Source organism: Phacochoerus africanus, chromosome 9, assembly GCF_016906955.1.
Source record: "Phacochoerus africanus isolate WHEZ1 chromosome 9, ROS_Pafr_v1, whole genome shotgun sequence".
Lineage (NCBI taxonomy): Eukaryota > Metazoa > Chordata > Mammalia > Artiodactyla > Suidae > Phacochoerus > Phacochoerus africanus.
The window spans coordinates 99,310,461-99,329,965 of NC_062552.1; the positions used below are offsets into that span (position 1 = coordinate 99,310,461).

The 19,505-nt window shown below is 39.0% G+C and overlaps 1 protein-coding gene across 8 annotated transcripts in view; it reads right to left on the reverse strand.

The window, feature by feature from the left end:
* Positions 1-19,505, reverse strand: part of NUMB (NUMB endocytic adaptor protein) — a 181,877-nt gene that overhangs the window by 75,207 nt on the left and 87,165 nt on the right. For 6 of the 8 annotated variants that reach the window (XM_047797733.1, XM_047797741.1, XM_047797735.1 and 3 more), the window contains exon 3: positions 18,396-18,480. The exons of the other annotated variants lie outside the window; for them this stretch is intronic. The gene's annotated coding sequence lies outside the window, so the exon portion shown is untranslated. The remainder of the gene's footprint in view (positions 1-18,395; positions 18,481-19,505) is intronic. 8 annotated transcript variants of the gene reach the window in all.

A 19,505-nucleotide genomic window follows, 5' to 3' on the forward strand; every position in this document is an offset into this window, starting at 1 on the left:
AATCTTGTTTCAGCTCTAGGAAGATGCATTATTCAGTGATCTGTTGAAATCAGATTGAATCTGCTGAAATCAGACTTAGACTATTTAAATTCTACTACTAGAATTAAAGACAGTTTTCTAAAACAAAGTATTTACTTAACTGTTTCAAATAGGAAGTCTTATCTATAATATCAATCAAAAAATCAGCTAAAGAGAGCTCCCATCATGGCTTAGCGGTTAATGAACCCGACTAGTATCCATGAGGACTCAGTTCAATCCCTGACCTTGCTCAGTGGCTTATCTGTGGTGTAGGTCGCAGACGTAGCTTGGATCTGGTATGGCTGTGGTTGTGGCATAGGCTGGCATCTACAGCTTCGATTCAACCCCTAGCCTGGGAATGGGAACCTCCATATGCCGTGAGTGCAGCCCTAAAAAGACAAAATAATAATAATAAGATCAGTTAAATTATCATACTTTTCACGATAATTAACCTCATGCCTGACAAGATAAATAGATTTCCTGAACAATATCTAAATATATGAGTGTATGAAGGATTACAGGCACATCCAATAATTTGCTCTACACAGAAAAAAACAAAAAAGGAGAAATAATAAATATTAGACCTCTATCGTGAATGGTACAATAACAGGTGTTTCATGTGCAAGTTTACAGATCATTAAGAAATTATGGGAGTTCCTGTTGTGGCTCAGGGGAACCTATGAGGACACAGGTTCACTACCTGGCCTCGCTCAGTGGGTTAAGGATCCAGCGTTGCTGTGAGGTGTAGTGTAGGTCACAGATGAGTGAGTTTGGATCTGGCATGGCTGTGGCTGTGGCATAGGCCAGCGGCTCCAGCTCCAATTTGACCCCTAGCCTGGGAACTGGTGCAGCCCTTAAAAAAAAAAAAAAAAAAAAAAAAAAAAAAAAAAAAAAAAAACAAAGAAATTACGGTCTCTAACCACAGGAAACCTACATTTAACGGAAGAAATAAAACTAACTGTAGGATCAGTTCCTAAATGCTCCCTGCAAAACATCATATACAAAGAATGGCAAAGTAAAACTCTAAATAAAACAAAGCTTTCTAAATGAATTATCTATAAAAAGTTTCATCTAACTTGTACTCGCCAACTAGGGAGGTAACCTAAAAGAATCTTCTTTTATGGCTATTCAATCATGTACAGTGTACTACTACCACATCTTTAAACAAGCAAAAATTCTCTAATAGAGAATAAAAAAACAATAATTATGTTTTGCATTGTAAGCTACAAACTGGAAATAGCCTCATCTGTTGGAAAAATGTAATAAAACTAAAAAAGAGGAAGAATTATTGTGACAAAGAGTATAATTTGTAAAAATGGCTTATCTATGTAGCATATGCAGTCAGCTTTACAGTTATAAAGTTGGATTATTTTATTTATTTTTTAATTTTTATTTATTTATTTTGCTTTATAGGGCCACACCCTCCACACCATGGAGGGTTCCCAGGGTACAGCTGCCAGAGCTACAGCCACCGGCTCACGCCCCAGCCCCAGCCCCAGCCGTGCCAGATCAGAGCTGCATCTTTGACCTACACCATAGCTCACAGCAATGCTGGATCCTTAACCTGCTGAGCAAGGCCAGGGATCAAACCCACAACCTCATAGTTCCTAGTCGGATTGTTTTTGCTGCGCCATCATCAGGAACTCCAGATTATTTTAATATTAAAAAAATTTTAATAAGATCTATTGGTCAATAACTCTATAACAATACCTTTTCTTTCTTTTTTTTTTTTTTTGGTATTTTTAGGGCCATACCCACAGCATATCAAGGTTCCCAGGCTAGGGGTCAAATGGAGCTGTAGCTGCCGACCTACACCACAGCTCACAGCAACGCTGGATCCTTAACCCACTGAGTGAGGCCAGGGATCAAACTTGCATCCTCATGGATGGTAGTCAGATTTGTTTCCGCTGAGCCAAAATAGGAACTCCGAAATTTTCTTTATAGTGGTTATTTATACTGGAACGGATTACTGAGGAAGAGTGTAAAAAATCTCATTATTTTTTTTTTTTGGCCACGCCTATGGCATGTGAAAGTTCCTGGACCAAGGATCAAACCCAAACCACAGCAATGACAACATCACAGCCTTAAATGCTGGGTCACCAGGAACTCCCCCAAATCCAACTTTTAAAAGTATGGTTTAAGTATTCTAGGAACTATATTTTAACCATCCCAAACAAAACACTGGTCTAACAAAAGAATTCTCTCTAATCTGTAAATGTTTGTGAAAAATATCATCCACCTGAAAATGAAAGACAAGCCACAAACGAGGAGAACATATGCCACACACATAAATAAAATATTAGGAGTTCCCGCTGTGGTACAGCAGAAATGCATCTGACTAGTATTCATGAGTATATGGCTTTGATCCCTGGCCTTGCTCAGTGGGTTGGGGAGGTGGCATCACTGTGAGCTGTGGTGTAGGTCGCAGATGTGGCTTGGATCCCATGGTGATGTGGCTTTGGCACAGGCTGGCAACTGCAGCTCTGATTCATCCCCTAGCCTGGGAACTTCCATATGCCGAGGGTGCGGCCCTAAAAAGCCAAACAAACAAACAAATAAATATTAGCATCTGAATAGTTAAAGAATTTCTAAAATTCAATAAGCAAATTAAATAGTAGTTTAAAATGGAATATCAATACAAAATGGGCAAATATACAACATTTTACAAAAGAACAGAAACAACCAATAAACACATGAAGAAAATGCTCAACACAATCAATATTCAGCAAAGTGCAAATCAAAAGGATCTGGCATTGTCAGAGTTCCCACTGTGGCAGTGAGTGAAAAATCCGACTGCAGTACCTGGGTCACTACAGAGACGCTGGTTTGATCCCCAGCCCAGTGCAGTGGGTTAAAGGATCCAGTGTTGCCACAGTCGTAGCCTGGATGATATTCCTGGCCTGAGAACTTTTATACACCAAGGGAGTAGCCATTAAAAAAAAGAAAGAAAGAAAGATCTGGCATTGTCACTGCAATGGCTTGGGTCACTGCTGTGGTGCAGTTAGACCCCTGGTCTGGGAACTTCCATACACCGCAGGTGTGGCCAAAACCAAACCAAACCAAACCAAACCCCCAAAAACCCACTAAATACACCATTTCACATCTATCAGTTTAAAAATATTAAAAGAATAAGACAATAAAATATGGGGCAACAGACACTTTCATATTCTTATAGGAGCCTAAATTGGAGCACAGCCATTTCGGAAAGTAATCCGGCAGCATCTAGGAAAACTGAAGATGCACATACCCTTACAACTCTCAGCAGTAACATTTCTAGGTATGTATCCCAGAAACACTCTTACGTATGTTACAAGAAGGTGTGCAAGATAATGTCTGCATGGCTTGTTTATTGTCTGTAACAGTAAAATAACAAACACTAGAATCTAATTATCCATCAACAGAACAGAGAAATACAGAATATTCACACATTAGAATACCATACAGAAATTAAAATACCTTAATAAAAAGTAAATTTAAAAACTCAGAAAGTGAATTAATCAAGAGAAAAAGGGAATTCCCTGAAGGCCTAGCAGGCAAGGACTCATCGTCAGGCTCAGTCCTTCACCCAGGAGCTTCCACATGCCATGGGCATTGCCAAAAAAAGAAGTCCACAAAAAAACAAAAAAACTATATCAATAAAAAAAGTAAAAATGAATGATCTACAGCTATAACAATTAACATGGATAGGTCTCACAATGATAAAGAAAAAAAAATTTTTTGTTGTTGTTGTCTTTTTGCTATTTCTTGGGCCGCTCCTGCGGCATATGGAGATTCCCAGGCTAGGGGTTGAATCAGTGCTGTAGCCACCGGCCTACACCAGAGCCACAGCAACGCGGGATCCGAGCCGCGTCTGCAACCTACACCACAGTTCACGGCAACGCTGGATCGTTAACCCACTGAGCAAGGGCAGGGACCGAACCCGCAACCTCATGGTTCCTAGTTGGATTCGTTAACCACTGCGCCACGACGGAAACTCCAATAAAGAAAAATTTTTTATCTTATGATTCCTTTATACAAATACTAACAACAACCAACACTTAGGAATACTGTCTGTGCACCAGGCACCATACACTGTGCACTTTACACATAAGGACTCATTTCATTCTTAAAACAGCCTTATTAGGTAGATTCTATTTTCACCCTCTGTTTCATGGATGAGGACAGAAGCAATGAGAAGTTAAGTAATTTGTCCAAATTACATGGTTAGTAAGTAGCAGATCTGCATGGAGCCAGAGTCTGTGCTCTTAGTCCCCCAATGTTATATCTCAAAAATATCCAAAACTAAACAGGATAACATTTAGGGATATGCATATAATTAGCAAAACTAGAAAGAAAAAAACAATAAACATAATTAAAGGCAGAAAAGAAAAGAAAAAAAGAGAAAGTGGGACATAACTGGGAAAGGTTCACGTGGGAAGGTCAATGAATTTTTTTTCTTTTTTGGTTACCCCACAGCATATGGAGTTCTTGGGCCAGGGATCAGATGTGAACTGCAGCTGCAACCTACAACAAAACTACAGCAACGATGGATCCTTTAACCCACTGTGCTACAGAGGATCAAACCCGTGTTCTGGTGCTCCTGAGATGCCACCAATCCCATTGCACCACAGCAGGAACTGCAGTAATGATCTAATTTTATTTATAATTTATTTTATTGAAGTATAGTTGATTTATAATGTTAATTTCTACTATACAGCAAAGTGATTCAGTTGTATATACACACATATTCTTTTCCATCAGGGTTTATCATAGGATATTGAATATAGTTCCCTGTGCTATACAGTAGGACCTTGTTGACTAACCCCAAACTTCCAATCCATCCCTTGCCCCCTCCTTGGCAACCACATGTCTGTTCTCTGTTTCACAGATAAGTTCATTTGAGTCATATTTTAGGTTTCACATATAAGTGGTATCATATGGTATCTGTCTTTCTCCTTCTGAGTTATTACTTCACTTAGTATGAGTAATGCTTTAATTAAAAAAATTTTTTTTCCTGGCTGCATGTACAGCATGTGGAAGTTCCCCAGTCAGGGATCAAACCCACACCACAGCAGCAACCCAAGCCACTGCAGTGACAATGCTGGATCCTTAATCTGCTGAACCACAAGGAAATTCCCAATGCCCTAATTCTTAAGCTGAGAAGATACACAAGTTTTCATTTCATTATATTCTATAACCTACATATGATACATGTACTCTTTTGTACACATGAACTCTTCACTTAAAATCTTTTCAGGATAGAGATGGAGAGATACACACATACAATTATGAGACATTTAACAAAGGGTAAGAAAAATCACATTTAGTTAAAACTTAAGTCTCACCTTAACTTTAGGCCCCTCTTGTATGTATTACAAAGAAGATTAAGCAAGACAGGGGTAGGCTTTAGAAAATTCACTATGGAGGAAAAAACCCCAAACACTACAGTACATATTTAATATACATAGGAAGTAAGACAAGACACAGTCAGGAAACTTGACACTATGATTGTTTCCCTTTAAAAAAGAAAAAAAAATAAAGTCAACTTAGTGAAAAATTATAAATTTAACCTGATTGTTAGAACTGTACTACTTGGCTCCAAATTTAACAATATATAAGCTAAGATATAAAACCAGGGATACCATTCTGAATATCTGAAAAAAATAATAAATTCACAAATATCCTCAGATTAGCTAAACTTCTATTTTCAGGAGACTCTAATCTTACAGGGTTGAATTCTAAAGACAGTACTAAAGGCAAAAATCATATAATTCAAAATAACATTGGAAATACCTTTTTTTTTGGCATGCTTGTGGCATGAGGAAGTTCCCAGGCCAGGGATCAAACCTACGCCACAGCAGTGACCCAAGGCACAGCAGTGATAATGCTGTAATGCTGGATCCTGTAACTGCTAGGACACCAGGGAACGCTAGGAATACCTTTTTTTTTTCTTCTTTTTTTGGTTTTTTTGTCTTTTTGCATTTTCTAGGGCCGCTCCCATGGCATATGGGAAGTTCCCAGGCTAAGGGTCCAATCAGGCTGTAGCTGCTGGCTGGCATACTCCTGAGCCACAGCAATGCGGGATCCAAGTCACGTCTGCAACCTACACCACAGCTCACGGCAATACTGGATCCTTAACCCACTGAGCAAGGCCAGGGACCGAACCCGCAACCTCGTGGTTCCTAGTTGGATTCGTTAACCACTGAGCCACGACAGGAACTCCACACTGGAAATACTTTAAATCATCCAAAAAGTACAATACAACACTATCTTGCAATAAATCCAACACAGCCAAGGATTTTTTTCTATATGGAACAGTTTGCTGTTTTCAACTGAACACAACAGAAGTAGCTCATTTATGTTTAGGAGCTATGCTGTGAGAAAAATACCTATGTAGCACTAGAACCACATAGCACACTCACACTCTGGGAGGCACAAAAATGCTTTATAGTTGGAGCTCCCACTGTGGCAAAACAGGATCGGCGGTGTCTTGGGAGCAATGGGACTTGAGTTTGATCCCTGGCCTGACAAAATGGGTTAGGCATCTGGCATTGCCGCAGCTTCGGCTTGGATATGATCCCTGGCCCGGGAACTCCATATGCCGCAGGGTGGCCAAAAAAACACTGCACAGTACCATCACATTGAGAAGAAGGAATAGCAGAATTAAATTGTTTTTAACTCCCACTTTTATTTTTCTACTCTCTGAACAAATGGTTGAATGTGAGTATATCTGACTCAGAATTCTACAGGGACAGTTACAAGAAAAAAAAAACCTATTGATCGTCCATCTGCCAATAATAAATAATAATGTATTTGTTCTATGATTAAAAATCTAACCTGGAGTTTCCCGTCGTGGCGCAGTGGTTAACAAATCCATGAGGTTGCTGGTTCAATCCCTGGCCTTGCTCAGTGGGTTAACAATCCAGCGATGTGTGAGCTGCGGTGTAGGTTGCAGACATGGCTCAGATCCCGAGTTGCTGTGGCTCTGGCGTAGGCCGGCGGCTACAGCTCCAATTAGATCCTTAGCCTGGGAACCTCCACATGCCACAGGAGTGGCCCAAGAAATGGCAAAAAGGCCAAAAAAAAAACTAACCTAAAAATACCATATACTAAATTATCATTAAAGTAGACTATTACACCCAAAGTATTTGGTTTTTGAATTTTCTTTTCTTTTCTTTCTTTTTTTTTTTTTTTTTTTGCTTTTTAGGGCCACACCCTCCACACATGGAGGTTCCCAGGTTAGGGGTCAAATCGGAGCTGTAGCCACTGGCCTACGCCAAAGCCACAGCAATGCCAGATCCAAGCTGCATCTGCAATCTAAACCACAGCTCATGGCAACACCAGATCCTTAACCCACTGCCTGAGGCCGGGGATGGAACCCGAAACCTCATGGTTCCTAGTCAGATTCATTTCTGCTGAGTCACAACGGGAATGCCTGAATTTTCCTTCTTTGATTTTCACTTTTTTATGATATGGAACTTGCTTTAAAATTTAGAGTGAAGGGAAAAAAAATCCTTTTATTTCATCAAGCTAAAAGTAAATGAAAAAAAAGTAAGGGATTCTAGACTCTTAGCATGGCCAAAGGACTTAAAGGTAGGTCATCTAGTCAATCCCTTACTAGATCAATGAATCCTAAGAATTCTGGACTTAAATATTGGTCTAAGTGGCATAATTTGCCCAACAGGAAATAATTTATAACTTTTTAAGTTTTATCACTAGTTCAGTGTCCTACTTAGGCACGGAGTCAAGTGAGCAGTAACAAAGTATAGCTTCATCACCAACAGTGAAATAAATGTGCCTGGTACTTAGATTACAAGACTAATAAAATGCGTCTTAAAAAAAATTCGTTAAGAAAGTTATCTTACAAACAGAGTCATGGAGAAGTAGAGAAAATAAAGGGTTTATTAGTTTTTTTAAACTGACTTATTAAATGAAACATTCATTCAGCTCCTAGGTATAATCCTAGGTGTCAGTAAATTTGAAATTTGTTTACATTTCACTTCCATTTTTTAAAAATGCTTAGCTAGGGGTCTAATGGGAGCTGCAGCCGCTGGCCTACGCCACAGCCACAGCAATGCTAGATCCAAGCCCCTCCTTCGACCTTCACCACAGTTCACAGCAACACCGGATCCTTGACCTACTGAGCAAGACCAGTGATCAAACCCACAACCTCATGGTTCCTAGTTGGATTTGTTTCCACTGCACCACGATGGGAATTCCCAATTTTTTTTTTATTGGTGTGCTTCATATGTTAGGATATCGTGAATACTGTATTGCCTATTTCAGAAAAACCTGCTGTCTATGGCATTTCCAAGGAAAAAAATTTTAAGAATAGAATAATTTTCAATAGCTAAAAAATAGATAAAAATTATTTCGTCAGCTGTCAGACCAAAGGTTCAAAAAAACAGTAACAAATTGAGTCTGGCCTGCCCTAAAGATTGGTATTTGAGGAGTTCCTGTCGTGGCGCAGTGGTTGACGAATCCGACTAGGAACCATGAGGTTGCAGGTTCGGTCCCTGCCCTTGCTCAGTGGGTTAAGAATCCGGGATTGCCGTGAGCTGTGGTGTAGGTTGCAGATGTGGCTTGGATCCTGAGTTGCCGTGGCTCTGGTATAGGCTGGCAGCTACAGCTCCGATTCGACCCCTAGCCTGGGAACCTCCATATGCCGCAGGAGTGGCCCAAGAAATAGCAAAAAGACAAAAAGATTGGTATTTGAGAGGAGAACACTATCACAGTTTGAATGTCCAAGCTCTTCAGCCATATACTAATCCTCAGCCCTGATTACCACTGAGGCCAAGTATTCTTGATCAGGGCACTATGTACCCCACAGGCTCTTCAGATTTAGCAATGACCTAAGATTATGTACAAATCTGAATGCACATGTGTTTGTGTATGTTCTGATGCCAGATTCTTCAAGTTCAGTTGGGATCTCAAAAGATTTTTTACCGTAAATTTAAGGACCACTGATTTAAACAGCATTTCGTGATTGTTATCTGTCTTAATTTTAGGTTTCCACCTCACTAATTTTCATCTTCCCACCCATCTCAACCACAAAACTCTTTTTTGTTTTGATACTGGCTTCTTTATTCACTCCTTAAAGATAATAATGGGGAGTTCTCGTTGTGGCGCAGTGGTTAACGAATCCAACTAGAAACCATGAGATTGCGGGTTTGGTCCCTGCCCTTGCTCAGTGGGTTGACGATCCGGCATTGCCGTGAGCTGTGGTGTAGGTTGCAGACGCGGCTCGGATCCCGCGTTGCTGTGGCTCTGGTGTAGGCCGGTGGCTACAGCTCCAATTGGACCCCTAGCCTGGGAACCTCCATATGCCGAGGGAGCGGCCCAGGAAATAGCAAAAAGACAAAAAAAAAAAGATAATAATGGAAAACTAAAGATTCATAAAACGAGGAAAGACTCTATCTACTTAAAATTGCAGTCAATGGTAGCTTCAAAAGCAGAACCTATATGTATTTATAAGACATTTTTTAAGAAGTTATGGCTTCTATACTTATCTTTATCTTTTAAGGTATGTTAAGAATTAACAGAAAAAATACATATGACCATCACCCCTAACTCCACAACAGACATACATAGAGACTGATTTTATTGAGATGATGTTCCTTCAAGAATTAAACCTTTACTTCTAGAACAAAATGGTTTTGCTCTGATATAACAAGGACTGATTTAGCAAGGAACATCTTGATGAAAAAGGGCAGAAATGCTGAGAATGCTAGCCTACTTTTTAACTGACTTTCCTCCTCTAAGCATCTGTCAAGTGTGGGATGAGAAAAAGGTGCTGGAATCTGGAGAGGCAGACTAGAATAAAAATAATTTGGTTTCAAGAATTTCAGAGACAGAGAGACAGAAAATGCCACTGGGAAAATTATAGAAATAAGGTTAAAAAACTGCTCTGCTCCCCTTTACTGACAAATAACTTCACAAAAGATCTAATACATCTCATTTCTTCAATTCTTTAACCCTTTCTGATCTGACTTTTTCCTTTCCTTTACAACCCTCTCCCCTTATCTAAGCCATCACAAGACTTCTAAACATATCTTAAATCTGTCCACTGCTCTTCATGTCCACCATGATCCAAGATGACTTCTTCTCCTGACAAGTATTTATTTCTACTTCCTCTACTGTCCCCCTCTGATCAACTGTGTACAAAGTGGCCAGTGTCATCTTTAAAAATGGATCATGGCACTGACTAATAGTTCATGGCTTCCCAATGCATCTTCAAATTAAATCCAAACTTAACATTCAGAGAGTCAGTATAACAATAATTCACACTGTTCAAGTGCTTGGAACAGTGAGCGGCCAGCACTTCACAAATGCACTGTATATGTTAGCATATTGAGATACAGCCCCTGCCTGCCTCTCTCACCTTGAGGTGGCACTCTCCTCGATTACTGTTCTTTCGGTTAACTGCAAGCTCTTTCCCACTCTGGGCCTGCTGTTTCCCTCTGCCCGAAAGGCTTTTCTCTCAGACCTTTCAAGAACTTCTATCTTCCACTCATACTTCAAGTCTCAACCTAAATGTCACATCATTAATGAGTTCTTCTTCTCTCTTTCTAAGCACCACCCTCAATAATTATTGTTGTTAATACTTGTCTCATTCCCTGCACAATGCTTTATAGTTTTAATTACTTTTTTTTTCTCTCATTGGTTAAACTCTTTCTTAAACATCATCAGATGACTAAACGTCCATCCAAAAAATTCTCTAACTTAATGTAGGAAGCACTGGGTTCTAGTCTTTATATCAATATAATCTTAACTAATATAGGTATTAATCTCCTCTCACCAAGAAGCTAAAAAACTGGTCACGGGTATAAATGTGTTATGGCCTATGCTGTGATTCTTATACCTACACATTTCCCTTAATTGTTAATTAAATACAACCCAGTGTTCAACAAAGTATTGTGCTAGGTGCCAGAAGAAGAGGAGCCAGGAAGAGAAAATAAGGATTATTTCCTCCCTTAAGGTCTTGAACGATATAAGTTATATAGGATGGGAGAGACCAAAAAGAGGGGCATCTGAAGTAGAGAGAGGGGTAGAATGAAGAATCATGCTATGTATGTAAAAATGTCAATTGATGGTGCAATTGACACCATCAATTGAAAGATATAACATTATTTTATATTCCAAAAGACAAAAAATGCTGCCAAAATTAACTGTTAATAATCATTCATCGATTATGAAATATCATCAATACTAAGATGCATCCCAGTATGAGAGATACAACCCAGTTTAGACATGTTAAAAGTGTGAAGAAAAAGGAAGAGGAGAAGGGAGAAGAAAAGGAAAAGAAGGAGGAGGGGGGGGAAGAAAGAAAAAGAAAATTACCATTCTACAATTAAGGCAAAATCATTCTATTTGAGACTTCCTCAAAACATCTCGATGATACAGAATATTGGTTATTTATTAAATTTGCTATCAGGAAGGGGGGGAAAATGCCACTGAAAAGACAGGTCCCAGAGCAACCCTTCCTTTTTTATTGTTTCCATTAGCCTTGTACATGTCTGCCCATCTCTTTATTTTTAGCTTTTCTAAATAACCTTGTATCTCTCTTATATACAGCATAGTTGACTCATACTTTATAAAACAAACTGAAAATCCTTTGCGATTTTTTATTTTTGTTTTTTGGTCTTTTTAGGGCTGCATCCGAGGCATATGTAAGTTCCCAGGTTAGGGGCTGAATCGTAGCCACAGGTGCCAGCCTACACCACAGCCACAGCAGTGCCAGATCAGAGCTGCATCTGTGACCTATACCACAGCTCACAGCAACACCAGATCCTTAACCCACTGAGTGAGGTCAGGGATTGAACCCACATCCTCATAGATACTAGTCAGGTTTGCTACCGCTGAACCACAATAGGAACTCCCCCCCCCCCCACTTTTTTTTTAAGGTGAGTTAAATATTACAAAAAGATAAAGCTTTTAAAATCCATGTATTTTAAAACTCCTAATTGACTTGCGGATCCTAGGTAATGGCTTAAAGAGACAAGCTTATGAAAAGCATAACAGCAAATTAAAAATCTTAAGTAGCTAAAGTAATTACATTTAGAATGGATAGACAATATGGTCCTTTGTATAGCACAGGGAACTATATCCAATCTACTGGGACAGACCATGATGGAAAATAATATACATTAAAAAAAAGAATGTTAAATATCTGTAGTTAATAATTAAAATATTCCATTTCAAACCTCATGAGCCACTTACAAATATATAGTTTTAAACACTTATATTAGAAAACATGACTATGTACAAAACAGGGAAATGTGTGTGATTGGGTCACTTTGTTGTACAAGAGAACTCGATGGAACACTGTAAATCAACTTTAATTTAAAAAAAGAAAACAAAGGAGTTCTTGTCGTGGCGCAGAGGTTAATGAATCTGACTAGGAACCATGAGGTTGTGGGTTTGATCCCTGGCTTTGCTCAGTCTGTCAAGGATCTGGTGTTGCCGTGAGCTGTGGTGTAGGTCACAGACACAGATCGGATCCTGAGTTGCTTCGGCTGTGGTGTAGGCTGACGGCTACAGCTCCGATTAGACCCCTAGCCTGGGAATCTCCATATGCCGAGGGAGTGGCCCTAGAAAACGGCAAAAAGACAAAAAAAGAAAAGAAAAGAAAACAGGCTAATAATCAGTGAATTAAACATCTATCTGAAGGAATCAGAAATACAAAAAAGCCAAAAAAAAATTAGAATAAAATACCACTTCCAGTAACATATTAGGCTAGAAAATTCATCCAATTCTCTCACTGAAAACAAGTAAAAGTGATGGATAAAATTTTATTTCAAAAAATATTAAAACACCAAAGAGCTTACAAGATAGTAAAGAAATAACCAGTACAAAATCTATGAGAAAGCACAAACTCAAGAGAGATAAGTGGCATGAAAAAACTGTTTTTGTCCTGTAAACATCTGCCTAATTTTATTGTTTCGATTTTGACTATATCCTGGCAAAGAACAGAAGTCAAAGTCCAAGACCTACCCAACATGGAAAAAATCTATTAGAAGACCCTTTCTTCATAAAGCTGGGACCCCCACCAAAAGTTTCATCTTCAGGAAAAGAGTAAACCAGAAGTAAACCCAGTCTACGCATTCCCACATGGGATCTCCAAAGGACTACAAAGAAATCTGCCTTCCTGTTGCAGAAGAGAACAAGGATTCCTAAGAGACTGTAAAGACAAGTAAGCCCACACACATAACTGCAACTGAAACTCACTTCATTTGGGTAGTCCAAAACCTCAAAGTATGAATTTAGTCACCAAACTGTAGTATCTGGGGGAAAAAAGCAAAGGTAGAGTTCCCACTGTGGCCCACTGGGTTAATGATACAGCTTGTCTCTGTGGTGCTGCCAGTTCGATTCCCAGCAGTGGGTTAAGGATCTGGCATTGCCCCAGCTATAGTGTAGATCATAGATGCAGCTCGGACTCAATCCATGGCCTGAGAACTTACATATGTGGCCAAAAAAAATGAGAAAAAAAAATCAATGGTAAATCTTCTTGAAGCAAAGCATTTCCTTCTTAGGCCTCAAAGAATACACAAAAATATTTTTTCCAGGGACAATAGCAGTTCACATTTAAAATCTCACACAGGATAAATAAAAACAAATTTATACCTAGGTACAACATATGAAAAGTCAAAAAACTAAAAAACAGAGCTCAAAAGCAGCCAGCTGTAAAAAAGGGGAGGGGGGAGACAGATTCACTTAAACAATTATTTGGCAGCTGATTTATCAATAGCAACAACAGAAACCAGAAGAAAGTGGAATTATTTCTTCCAATGGCTACAAAAATAACTGCTACCCCACAATTGCATACCTAATGAAATATCTATCAAGGATGAGGATGATGGAGTTTCCTGGTGGCTCAGTGTGTTAAGGATCTGGCATTGTCACTGCCATGGCACCAGTTCGATCCCTGGCTTGGGAACTTTGGCATGCAGTGAGTAAGGCCAAAGGGGGAAAAAAAAGAATGAGGACGATAAAGACTCTTTCAGACAAAAATTTTACAACATAAAATCCTATTTTAAAAAAATGCTAAAGAAAAATCGTTTCAAAAAGAAAGAAGGGGCATAGTTCCTGACGTGGTGCAGCAGAAATGAATTTGACTAGGAACCATCAAGTTGTGGGTTTGATTCCCTGCCTCGCTCAGTGGGTTAAGGATCCAGCGTTGCCATGGGCTGTGGTGTAGGTCGCAGATGTGGCTCAGATCTGGCGTTTCTGTGGCTGTGGCGAAGGCCAGTAGCTATAGCTCCAATTAGACCCCTAGCCTGGGAACCCCCAGATGCTGCAGGTGCGGCCCTAAAAAGACAAAGAAAAAAAAAGAAAAAGAAAAGAAAAGAAAGAAGGTAACCCAGATGGAAAAATCCGAAATCCCTAAAGGAATCAAGAACATACCAAATTGGAATTGACATCAAATATCAGGCTCATTTTCACCATATAAACTGAAGAGTTAGAAAAGCCATTTGATGGAGTTACTGTTGAGGCTCAGCAGGTTAAGAATCCTACATACTGTCTATGAGGGATGAGGGTTTGATCCCTGGCCTCGATCAATGGTTTGGGGATCTGGCGTCACTGAAAGCTGCAGTTCCAACTTGACCCTAGGCTGGGAATTTAAATACACCACAGGTGCAGCCATTAGGAAAAAAAAAGAAAAAAGCCAATTGACAGCAAAAGAGAAAGAAATAGATTAATAAAGGAAAGAGAAAGAAGTAAGGTGCTAGTAGTATTATATCCTCTGGTTCCAGCTGTTCTTAAGGCCTAATGAAATCCTGTCCTTGGAAACTGGGAGAGACCCCAGTGTCCTTATATTAGATTCTACTTTTCCCTTAAAAATGAAGAAAGGAGAAAGGTCATAAATTAATGAAATTTAAAACATATAATATAGAAAATCAAAGTCAAGCACTGGTTTTTTGATAAGACTAAGAAAATAGATAAAACCTCTAGCAAGACTGATAAAGGAAAAAAGGGAAGGTACAAAAATAGCAGCAATAAAAGAGATTAAATACTTAGAAAACAGAAATTTAAAAGACAAAAAAATATTTTAAACAATTTTATGCCAAATACTTAAAAAATTCAGACAAAATGGATGGATTCCTAAAAAATGGAAAAAAAAAAAACCTTCTGTAAACTGAATTAACTAGAAACAGAAATCCTCAATAAAACTATTTAGAAAATTGAATACATGTTTCCCTACAAAATACTAGGCTCACACCTCTCCCCCCTGCCAAAATAAGGCAAAGACAGTCAAACCGAAGTTCAACTAAACTTTCAAAAAGTACATTAGTCCAGTCTTATGTAAATCCTTTCAGGGAGAGGGGGGATTGTTCTCCACTCATACTCCTGGGGTTGGCATAATCAGGATACTAAAATTAAGGACATACTATAAGAAATAAAATTTAAGGACCAATTTCATCTGTGAACACATGCAAAACTTCTAAATAAAATAGTAATAAATTAAACCCAACTATGTAATTTTTAAAAGACCATCAGGATTAAGTTGGGTTCATTCCAGCAATGCAATGGTGATTCAACTTTAGAAAATCAATAAATGTCATTCACCACACTAACAGAATAAGGGAGGACAACCATACAATCATCTTCATAAATGTAAGAAAAGCATCTGATAAAAATCCAATACTTATTTTTCACACACATACAAAATCTTAGCCAAAGAACAAGAGAAAAGTATTTAAACCTCAGAATATCTATCAAATATCTATAGCAAACATTACTATTAATGGTGAAACATCAGGAGCATGTCATTGTAAAACTAAGTGCAATATAAGAATATCCACTATTGGAGTTCCTGCTATGGCACAACAGGATTGGCAGTGGTTCTTCAGCACCAGGACAAAAGTTCAATCCCTGGCCTGGTACAGTGGGCTAAAGGATCCAGCGTTGCAGCAGCTGTGGCATGGGATCAGATCTGATCCCTGGCCCAGGAGCTCCATATGCCACGGGGCAGCCACAAAAGAAAAAAGAAAAAAAGAATGTCCACTATTAACACTGTATTGAACACTACATTTGAAGTCCTAATTAGCATAGTAAAGCAAGAAAAAGAAAGTGTAAGCACTGGAAAGGAAGACACAGTTGCAATCATCATACTTTAGTAAGGTAGGCTAAACAGATCTACATACCAAGAAACTTGTATCAGCCAATAAAAATGAGAAAATATACTACTTACAATAGTAACATGAAATAATGTATCTAATAATTAAGAGATTTGAAAGAACTTTACGGAAAAAAAGAAACTTTACTGAAAGATTATTTTTTTGTCTTTTTGCCTTTTCTAGGGCCGCACTCCCGGCATATGGAGGTTCCCAGGCTAGGGGTCCAATCGGAGCTGTTGTTACGGGATCCGAGCCGCATCTACAACCTATACCACAGCTCATGGCAACGCCGGATCCTTAACCCACTGAGCAAGGCCAGGGATCGAACCCGCAACCTCATGGCTCCTAGTCGGATTCGTTAACCACTGCGCCAAGACAGGAACTCCTGAAATATATTTTTAAATATCTAAATATCTAGATAACTAGAACTAGACACATCATGTTCAAGGACAGAAAGGCTCAATAGCATAAAATAAAGAAAATAAATTAAATGCACATGTAGATTAAAAGCTACCGAGATCTTGGACTCGTATAAATCCTGCTTTTTAATAACAGCTTTTGAGTTTTTTTATGTAACTTAACCCAAATTACTCCCTTTTATGGATATTTTTTCAATTTGTATGAACTTGTTAGGCACTAATTATAGGTAATGTACTTTAACTAAATTGTAGCAATAGGAGTTTCTGTCGTGGCTCAGCAGAAACAAATCTGACTAGCATCCATAAGGATGCAGGTTCGATCCCTGGCCTCACTCAGTGGGTTAAGGATCCGGCATTACTGTGAGCTGTGGTGTTGGTTGCAGACACAGCTTGGATCCTGCGTTGCTGTGGCTATGTAGGCCAGCAGCTACAGCTCTGATTCGATCTCTACTCTGGTATCTTCCATATGCCACATGTGTGGCCCTAAGAAGACCAAAAAAAAAAAAAAAAATTGTAGCAAGAGTTGTTATGGTACTTCAGAATGTTGACAGCTACAATGAACAAGTATGAATGAAGAGAACATGATCAGTACATGGCTGATTTCTCGTTAAATGTGCTATGGTCCCATGAGTTCAAAGGTCAGTCAGATTCCACATTCACCATAATGTTAAATTCTAATAACCACTCCTACAAGTGATGAAATGTTGCCAACATTTTATGTATGTTTTCGTTCTTGATAATCAGCTATGAATACTGCCAAAAGCAAATATTCCTTAAAAGTCACCTAAAAATGTAAAAACTTATTCTGAATACAAATTCTACTTACAAGAGGAAAACAGATGAAACACATTTCTAATACAATAATCATATTGGGCTCAAAGGGTACCTCCAGTGGACCTATGTGTCATCCTTATACATGTAATACCCTTGTATATGTAAGACCTATAAGCAGTTGTCCAGTCTGCTTTACAATAGACCTAAACTTGATCAAATGTATGATTTTCTTTAGGTCTAACTTCCTCAAATTTAATTTTGATTTACTTAAGTTTCGTGATATATTACTGCTTAAACTTTGCTTTATCCAAATTTCCTAATAGTGAATTAGAAGTAATGATCATCTGCTTTACTGGTGGCTAGAAAATGATCACACTAAGAGGTAACATTGATTGAATGTTTACTGTGGGAGTTCCCGTCGTGGAGCAGCAAAAACGAATCTGACTAGGAACTATGAGGTTGTGCGTTCGATTCCTGGCCCCGATCAGTGGGTTAAGGATTCAACATTGCTGTGAGCTGTGGTGTAGGTTGCAGATGCGGCTTGGATTTGGCGTTGTTGTGGCTGTAGCGTAGGCCAGGGGCTACAGCTCCGATTAGACCCCTAGCCTGGGAACCTCCGTGGGTGCAGCCCTCAAAAAGACAAAAAAATAAAATAAAAATTAAAAAAAAAAGTTTGTGTATCTGGCACTGTTATAGACGCTTTGTAGACATTAAATCATTTATCTTCACAACAACCCTCTCAGGTGGACAATAATATTATCACCATTTTACAGATAGGAAAATTGAGGTACAGAAAAGCTGAGTTACTTTCCAATGTCACACAACTAAGTAGAGAACCTTAGGGATTCATGCCCAAGTAGCTGTCTCCAGAGCCCAGACCCTCAATTACTATATTATACTTCTTTTCATAATATTTAAAAGATACATGCAATTATTATGGATGAAAAAACTCACCATTAAGTAATTTATCAGTAAGAGAAATAACAGTTAAGCAATATCAATATCAATACAATTTAACATAGGTTGATACTTCACAGCTATTTCAAAGTCTCATGGCCATGATTAAGAGTTTTGAAGTTGGACAGACCTGGCTCTGAATCTTGGCTGTGCCCTTTACAAGCTGTGTGACTTTGGACAAGTTTCGTAACTTCACCAAGCCTCAGTTTCCTCATCTGTAAAATGAGAATAATAAACATCTCACAAAATTGTTGTTAGTAACATAAGTATTGCTACATTACATTGATATATGGTAAATCCAAACAAAACCAGGTACACAAAAGAGAAGGTTCACAATTTCCCCCAGGAAACATTACAAGGATGACCACTCCAAGTCATCAGAGCTACTATAAGAGCCACACACTAACAGAGAACCACAATCTCCTCTAATTCATAATAAATAACTTCCCTGGATAGAAGTCAAATGCCTAGAGGTAAATTACTGGATCTCTGAAAAATGAAGAACTATATGTACAGAAAGCGAGCCAAACAGGTAAGATAAAGTTGTTTGTTGACAACAACCCCCACAAATCCCATTCTACACATATCCTTTCTAAGATTAGTAGTATTCAAGGGGCCCAAAACAGGAAGAGCTATTTCAAGGAAAAGTGATTCCTGGCACTGGTAGGAAGGAATTTTTTTTTTTTCCCCCATTTTTGGCCACCCCGCAGCATATGGAGTTCCCAGGCCAGGGATCAGATCTGAGCCACAGTCCTGACCTTAAGCTAAAGCAATGCTGGATCCTTATTCAACTATGCCGGGCCAGGATTGAAACCACATCCTAGTGCTCCCAAGATACAGCCAATCCTGCTGTGCCACAGTGGGAGCTCCAGAAGGAATTTTTGTAAGAGAAAAACATAAAGAAACATACATGTCACCAAAGTAGGGTAGAACTACTGTTACCAATAAAGAGTGATTGTGTCCATTTATACCTGGCATTTTACTAGTTAAAACAAGTTAAAGTGTCATTACTGCTGTCTTTAGAATCTCAATAAAATAATTTTATTTTTTTGGTCTTTTTGCCTTTTCTAGGGCCGCTCCTGCAGTATATGGAGGTTCCCAGGCTAGGGGTCAAATCGGAGCTGTAGCCACTGGCCTACGCCAGAGCCACAGCAACGCGGGATCCGAGCCGCGTCCGCGACCTACACCACAGCTCACGGCAATGCTGGATCCTTAACCCACTGAGCAAGGCCAGGGACCG